The sequence below is a fragment of the Muscardinus avellanarius genome (genome assembly GCF_963383645.1).
Source record: "Muscardinus avellanarius genome assembly, chromosome: 1".
NCBI classification, from domain to species: Eukaryota; Metazoa; Chordata; class Mammalia; order Rodentia; family Gliridae; genus Muscardinus; species Muscardinus avellanarius.
In genome coordinates, this window is record NC_137786.1 from 74285104 (window position 1) to 74293862 (window position 8759).

Genomic DNA, 8759 nt, shown 5'->3' on the forward strand with positions numbered 1-8759 from the left:
GTTCAACACTGCAACACATAGGCACAGATAAAAACTTTCTCAACAAGACCCTAAAGGCACAAGAAACTAAAAGGCGAATCAATACGTGGGATTGCATGAAACTGAATAGCTTCTGTTTAGCAAAGAAAACTGTCAAGAACCTCATTTGAGAGCCAACAGAATGGCAGAAGATTTTTGCCACCTATACCTCCGATAGAGGACTAATATCTAGAATATACAGATAATTCAAGAAACTCAACACTAAGAAAACAAATAACCCAACCAAAAAATGGGCAAGTGAATTAAATAGACACTTCGCGAAAGAAGAAATTCAAATGGCCAATAAATGCATGAAAAAAATGCTCAACATCACTGGCAATCAGAGAGATGCAAATCAAAACTACCCTGATATTTCACCTAACTCCAACTAGAGTGGCAATCATTCAAAACACAAACAACAACAAATGCTGGTGAGGATGTGGAGAAGTGGGAACTCTAAGACATCGTTGGTGGGATTGCAAATTAGTGCAACCACTTTGGAAAACAGTATGGAGGATCCTCAGAAAAATGGGAACAAATTTACCATTTGATCCAGTAATACCACTTCTGTGTATCTACCCAAAAGAAAGAACACCAAATTACCAAATTAATGCATGCGTATCTATATTCATAGCTGCACAATTCACCATTGCCAAAATATGGAACCAGCCAACATGTGCATCAACAGATGAATGGATTACAAAACTGTGGGATATGTACACAATGGAATTTTACTCATCCATTAAAAAAAACACAATTACATTGTTTACTGGGAAATGGATGGAACTGGAGGACATTATGCTAAGTGAGATTAGTCAGTCACAAAAAATCAGGAATCAGATGCTTTTCCTAATATGCAAAAGCTAAGGAGAAATGGGTAACGGGAGGATTTCTAGATGAAGAAGATCCTATAGAGAAGCAAATAAGGTGACCCAAATGAGGGGATGGGAGGGGGGAAGAGGGAAACTCTCTAAAACACATGATGTACTTAAACTAACATATCAAAGTCAATCACTAAACCAAGCATGGGAAGGAGGGATGGGGAGGAAATGGGGTGGGAATTGGGTAATGGCTAATTGGTTGATATGTATATGTATGTCTACACAAGTCTTTTATGCCATTAAGATGTATGACTAAGCCAGGCGTGGTGGCACACACTTGTAATTCCAGCATTCAGGAAGCTGAGACTAAAGGATCGCAGTTCGCGGACAGCCTCAGCTACTTAGTGAGGCCCTCTGCAACTTAGTGAGACCCTGTTTCAATATAAAGAATAAAAAATAGGACAGGGGTGTAGCTCGGAGGTCAAATGCCCCTGGCTCCATCCCCAAACTCACACACACAAAAAAAAACAAAAAACAAAAAGAAAAGATATATGACAACAATGCACTAATAAAAAAAATTTTAAAAAGCAACTTTCACTTAACAACCAGCTAATGTGGCAATTCAAAGGTTTGGGATCCTCATTCAAATCAGGGGCTCTAAAAGGCCATCACACACCATATGATCAAGTGAAGCTCTTCTTGCAACTGCATTGCAAATCAGCCACTCTTCTTGCCCATTCCTTTACATATGGTGATGGTCAATTTTATGTGTCAATTTGACCGTGTTAAGAAACGTCTAGATCACAGCACAAGTATTTTTGAGTGTGTATCTGTAAGAGTATTTCTGGAAGAGACTAGGGTTTGAATCAGTAAAGAAAATCTGCCTTCACAAACTTGGGAAGGTATAATTCACCCACTGAGGGCCCAGAAAGAATGAAAAAGAAGAAGGGTAAATTCTCTCCCCTTGAGCTAAAACTCCATCTTCTGCTCTAGGACATCAGAGTTCTTGATTCTTAACCTTTAGACTCCAGGATATTACCAGCTACTACTCACCCAACCCTCCACCCCCATTTTTAGGTCACAGACTTGGATTATCTTATACCACTACCTTTCCTGAGTCTCTCTAGCATGTAGATATATATTATGGGACCTCTTGGCCTCCATAATTGCAAATTGCATGAGAATCCCTCACATACAAACATGGTGTGTGTGTGTGTGTGTGTGTGTGTGTGTGTGTGTGTGTGTGTGTCTGGAGAGAGAGAGAGAGAGAGAGAGAGAGAGAGAGAGAGAGAGAGAGGGAGTGCAAGCGAGCCTCTAGCTGAGAAGATCCTTTAAAGTTATCCTAAGAAGACTGAATCTTAGGACGATAGACATAGCTTGTGTCCAAGAACAATGACCAATAAACTTCTTGACATACATATCTATCTCTTAGAGTCTTTTTCCAAAATATTTTTAAAAAGGGAATTAGTGCTGAGACTAATTCTAGGAAATAGACTCTAAAATGGAATATCATAACTGGTCACCCATTGACCAGCTGGCAATGAAGACCTTATCACTGGTTCTAGGTGATTATGATAACTGCTGACATGCTACAGCAGTTCCATTGTTAAAACTTTCACCAGTGACAAACTAGTGGGAGGGAGTACACTGGTGTAAGCATATTCAAGTATTCAACAAGTCTGGAGGGATTAGTCATATAGATCATAATAAAAAGTAAAGATAATAACTAAGGCAAAGTGTGAAGGCCAGAAGGCCTCTTAGGCAGCATATAAAAATCTCTAATGTTCTGCAGCCAAAGGGCAGGAAAAGCGAAATATCAGGCCCAGGACTTAATTACAAGATAGCATATTTATGGAAAATGCTGAGCTCTCAGCCCTAAGAGGTCTAATGTTCCAAAGTCAGTAGCTTGATGGGGACAGAATAGGAATATAAAATACAGAATGGAAACATGTGGGTTCATGCATTTGTATATCTAGAATCTCAAATTTCCCCAGACCCTCTAGGTCTGCAGCAAATCTTTCATTCCTATTAAAGGCTAGTTTTCCATACTTCCTTGCACAGGCTGCAGGCCTCTACCTTGAAAGAAAATACCTGCCCTTCTTAAAATCCAACCCCACTTCCATCTTAGGCTACCCAACCAACTGTTAGAGTTAAGTCACAGAATAAGCTGGCCAAGGAGGTTCTGGGCCTACTAAAAATAAAAAAAAGTAAGAGCAGGGGGTAGCACAGAAAATATATACCAGTGGGAACCAGAAAAGTAGAACTGGATCCTGACAGTGCTAGATCAAGGGGATAGGAAACATAAATTTGCATAATAGGGATCTTGTTGATATGGAAGCATTCTCTCATGATACAGGATTTTACATTCTGGTAAGGAGCTTGGTAATAGGGCAAACATACTATTAGATGGCCCTTAGAAGCTAAAAATGTTTCTTATTCATACAAAGTGAAGTAAAACTGCTATGGCAGATGTGGAAAAATGAATCAACTGGTTGGAGAAATGATAATATTATAGTGGACAGATTACATCAAGCTGGAAAATCCACCAGCAGATTGAATTCCAGGGAAGTACAGGAGAACATGATGACAAACTTGCTGGCAAGAGGACCACCAGGATCGTTGAGGAGCTCAGTGGCAGCCTTTCCCTGTGGGTCATAGCTAAGGACCTAGGATGATATTACAGAACTCTCTCTCATAGCAATAAGGATAAAGGGATCTAGAAATAATAGACAATGGAGATGGTAAAACTTGGGAAACAAATTGAGGAATAATATCATTACAAGTGAGTTATTACTCACAAGGAGCTATGAAAATGGTTTGAATAACATGGTGTTCTTCAAGAAAAGAAATGGGTGGGAAAGTGAACATGTCTTGGCCTGTCAGAAATAGGAAGGTCATTGATTATTTCAAGTTCTGCAGATACCAGCAAAAGCCACGCCCCCCTCGGCATCTGCATTATTATTATTCATGCAGTCCATAGGCAGAATCTCAAAGTGAGAAACAGCCCCGAGAGAAGGTGTGGTCGCTGGCCAAAAGTACTCTCCACTTTTAGATATTCTTTCATAACTATTATTCTTCTAGTATTCTTTTAACTCTCTATACAAATTGCTCCGGTGATGTGAGATCAGGACTATGAAAGAAATTGAGTCCGTGGAAATAAATTCTCTAATAATTTGTCTAAACGCCATTGGCTCTGCTCAATAGTAATGAAAAAACTGGCCAGAACTCAGATGCTGTGATAAGCATTCCAGCTGCAGCAATCACAAATGGTCTCCGACCCTCATTCCTATCACTAACTTAGGTTAAGCCATTAACTCCGGTAACCGGTAGCTCAGTTTAAGGTAACTCTGTTTATCCTTGAGATCCTGCCTAGAGACAGAGAAGATAAAACTTTGTGTGTGACTTCAAAGCAATTTAGTTGATGAACAACTTAGTCGCCCAAATACAATAGAGCCGAAGGAAAAAGATTGTTGACTTTACGCCCAGTATGAGCATTCCCCGAGACAGAGAGACTGGCCGCATGGTTAGAAATGAATATGACAAAATAAAGGACAGATGCTCTAAATATATATGTATGAAGGAAAGGAAATACCGTAAGAGTAAGAAAAGCATTTTTGCATGAGGAAGAGCTTATCATAAGAACGTCCCAACTGGGAAAGAAAGGAATTAGAAAGTTAGAAGCAGGTTGCAGAGGGTTTGTGACAGGGAAACGGATTATTAAAGATGAATAGGCTTTTAACAGACTTGTTGTCTAAAGAAGAGTGTTCAGCAGTTAAGGAAATACATCTGACAACTAAATCCAAGAACTTCATGGTGTTGTTTGTGGTGTTTTGTCTGCCAAACTGTGTTGTGAGTTTGCTTAAGCTTTCAGATTTAGAAGGTAAGATGCCAACACCTGAAGAAACTCTATCACATCCACCTGAATCACCACATCTCCCCACACTTGCTATATGAACTGAGCCCAAAAGATGGAAAGTTCCAAGAAAGTTAAAGAAGATTCCCCAAGAAGCCTCCAAGCCTTGGGCATGCCCGTTTCTTCTGGAAGATTGCCCTTTGGAACTGCTTGTCTGCAAGATCTGGGAGAGGATCCGGAGTTAATCTCTTGAAAGCCAAAAGCCAGCTGAAAACCGGACTAGTTTTTTTACCTTTGTTTACGTGTCATTCACTATTGTTTCACAGTGATTGCATTCGCTTCCTTTTCTCTTACTATTAACTTTACTGGTGAAGGGTATAAATTTTTCAGGGTTCTTGTAATAAAGTGTCAATGGCTCAAGAAGCCTTTGTCCATATCAGATTCTTTCTAGAGAGCGCCGTCACTAGGAACTCTTAGTTCCTAGAAGGGAAAGAATCGCTGCAGATAAGAGGCTGCAGTACTTCACTCTAATCCTTCCCCATCTTTGCTGAGGTTCTCGACCGCGAGTGGACTCGCGCCCCAATTAGACTGAGCTGGTCCGCGACAAAGTTCCAGGAATCTGATGATGCAGATGAAGATTATGAAAGAGATTCAGGTCCTCCTGCTAAAAAAAATTTGATCATCTCCTCCAGAAGCTAAAAATAAGAGGCGATCTGAAAAGAATTCATAGGAAGACTGTGAGGACTCAGAAGAAAAAAAATTATGACCAAGAAGGATGATTCTCATTCTGCAGAAGATAGTGAAGATGAAAAGGATGATCATAAAAATGTGTGCCAGTAATGGTAGGCAGCATCTAAAGCAGCCTCTAAACAGAGAGATGTTCATGGAAGGTGTGGCTAATGAAGAAGAACAAGAAGAGGATGAGGCACCATTCCAGAGAAAGATTCTAGCAGTGATGAGGATTTTCTAATGGAAGATGATGATGATAGTGACTATGGCAGTTAAAAAAAAAAAAAAGATGATTAAGAAGTCCAGTCCTGAGAAAAAAGAAAAAAAAAATGCCCAAACCCAGGCTAACGGTTACAGTGACGCCAAGTCCAGTGAAAGGCAAAGGGAAAGTGGGTCGCCCACAGCTTCAAAGGTATCCAAGGAAAAGACTCCTCCCAAAGAAGAAGATGAGGAACCAGAAAGCCCTCCAGCAAAGATGTCTGTAAGCCCCCTGCCCGAGAAATCTGAGGATGAAGGGTCTGAAGATGATGCCCATTCTGGGGAGGATTAAAAATGATGATGGTTTGGGGAGAGATTTAAATTATTTTAAAAAAGAAAAAAGAGAGTGGAAAAAAGAGAACCTACTTATAATAGAACATGGTTTTGGCTATGGCTTACCTCATGGGCTTTCACTGCTTTTTTTTTCCATTTGTTAAAATATTTTCTCTCTTTTTAAAGAAAACCATTGTATGTTGAAATGTTCAAGTTACCTTTTTGTCTTTTGTTCTCCTCTTTGCCACCCTCCCTCCCCTTTTCTTAATGAAAGCCATGTGTAATTAAAAAAAAAAAAGAAATGGGTGGCCAACAACTAGATTTCTTAATTTATATGAACAAAATAAATCAAAGATGGATTTATTTGAAAATCTAGAATCATCAGATAATAACAGCTCAATAAAAAATTATCAGGTACAAAAATGCCTCAAGAAAAAACTAAGTTCATAGACCTAAGTCAGTTGCGGATAAAAAATTCAATGAATGATAAAGATTCTGGATCTCTAAAAGAATGAACCTTATAATACCATAGCAAGTATATATGCTGGTCTTCCCTAAAGGGGCAAAGAATACTCATATTTTTTAAAGACTCTTGGACACAAGGTCCTTCACATTGGTAAGCAGAGGCCAAAAGAGGTATCACAGTCTTTTGTTAGAATGAAAATGAGTGTGAACCAGGTATTAGTTGAATCTTGGATCAGGCCTGGCTTAAGGTAGGTCCACTAAATTCATGATGGTCATTACTTTTGTCTCTCTATATATAACTGAACTTGGTTTCTGGATGTATAATTGGACTGGACATACTTTATAGTCTGTATACTTAGTCTCTAGCATACAGGGTAAAAGCTTTCATGTAGGAAAAAAAACTACATGGAAATCTCTGATGTTTCCTTCTCACAATCCAAAATAATACTCCATCCCAGTGGAAATGCCAGAGGTTAGCGTCATCCTTACAGACTTAAAGAATGTAGGAAGGGTGGCCACTATCACGCTCCAATTTAAATTTCTCATAACCCTAATGAATTCTACAAAGTCAGATGGATCCTGAACATGAACTTTGATTACCATAAACTTAAGAAATTTCAGCTGCTGTGTGAGGTGTGGCAAGTTTACCAGAATTGATCAATATAGGCTCAGGTAGAAGCCATGCAGCCATGAATATGTTAAATGTCATCTTCTTCACTCATATCAGGAAGAACGGTCAGGAACAGTTCATAGTCACTTGAGATGGACAAGCACGCACATTTGGTCTTGCCCCAAGGCTCTGCTATCACCAGCCTCTGTCTTGCATGCCGCAGTGCAAGCAGTGCAGCTGCCTAAGCTGTATGACTCATGGTCAGCTCACAGCATTTCATCTGCTCAAAGATTGGAAGCAATTTTAAAAATTGATATGGTTTTATAATAATTAAATATAGGTAATTCAGATAGATAGCACTTGTTGCTGAAAGCCTACCATGCTTCATGCTTAAAATTTGGCTAGTAGAAAGAAACATATCTTCTATGTTAGGATGATATAATTACTAGCACCCCATCTATATGAAGACAATGTCTAGATAATGAATACAAATAGTTGTAAATTAGGAGATACTTTGTAGGCTTCCAGAAGCCAAAATAACCATGTGAAAAATGAAGAATTTGATTAACTACACGGTTATTTCCTCTATATAATACTATAGTCTTCAGCTAGTAGATCTCATAAGGACCTTCAAGGTCATCTAATCTAACACTTTAATATTACAAATGAAGAAACTGAGGCAAAAGGTCTAAAGAATTTGCCTAATACATTTTGCCTAATATAATTTAAATTTGACCAAAGCCTAATTTACATCCAATTATATTCCCATAAAACTAAGTCTCATCAATTCCATATTTAACAATTAAAAACCAAAATCAATCAAATCAAAAATGCAATCACATAAAAGAGATTCATATATTAAATCATAAAAAATAGAACAGGTGATTAAACAAGGAGTCATTTGTTCAGCCATCTCCTTCTCTGGAAACATAGTTCACATATCACGTGGCCTTAAGTCTTTATTTCTTCTAGCAAAATCCTTTACACAAACTCATAATGACACAAAGTTGCTAAAATTTATGTCCCCATTTCCCCCTGATTAATTTATAGACTGAACATTATCACTTTTAATCATTTTATGAGACTGGTATTTTTATGGCCAGAAAAGGCCTCAAGGTTATCTTTTGTGTTATAGAATTTGGTCTCTAAGCTCTAGGAATCCAAAGCTTGATGGTCTGATAAGTCAGAGGAAAAAATAACTTACTCCTCCCAAACCTATATAAAGGCTAATGGCTGCCATAAAAGTCAGAAATCATTCAGGCAAAGGCCTCTATTGATCAAATCCTATAGACTCTTTTTAACATTAATTTTTCTTGGCCTCTTTCTTTGAACTTGGGTGCTCTCATTCCTTGAATTCATTAACACATCACTCTCCTGATTCCCTTCCTACTTCTCTGACCATCTCAGTTTCATTTACATCACTGCTTCCCAGGCCTTAAGTGTTAAAATGCCCAAGAGGTCTATCCTTGCCTATTTGCCCTCTTTATTTTCTGTCACAGGAATTTTTCGTCTTTTCTTTTTTTCTTCTTCTTATTAGTGTGTGTGTGTGTGTGTGTGTGTGTGTGTGTGTGTGTGTGTTTTGTGTTACTGGGGATTTAACCCTTTAATCCATAGGAGTTCTACCACTGAGCTATACACCCAAGCCTATATATGTGTGTGTGTGTGTGTGTGTGTGTGTGTGTGTGTGTGTGTGTATTATTTTTTAAATTTTGAACAGGGTCTCACTAACTTA

The 8759-nt window shown here is 38.6% G+C and overlaps 1 pseudogene across 1 annotated transcript in view; it reads left to right on the top strand.

Moving 5' to 3' along the window:
• LOC308270794 (nuclear ubiquitous casein and cyclin-dependent kinase substrate 1-like) overlaps nucleotides 1–5971 on the top strand; it is a 148759-nt pseudogene extending 142788 nt beyond the window's left edge. Inside the window, exon 5 of the transcript in view lies at nucleotides 5245–5971. The product of the transcript in view is annotated as a nuclear ubiquitous casein and cyclin-dependent kinase substrate 1-like (transcript). The remainder of the gene's footprint in view (nucleotides 1–5244) is intronic.
• The last annotated feature ends 2788 nt before the right edge of the window (nucleotides 5972–8759 follow it).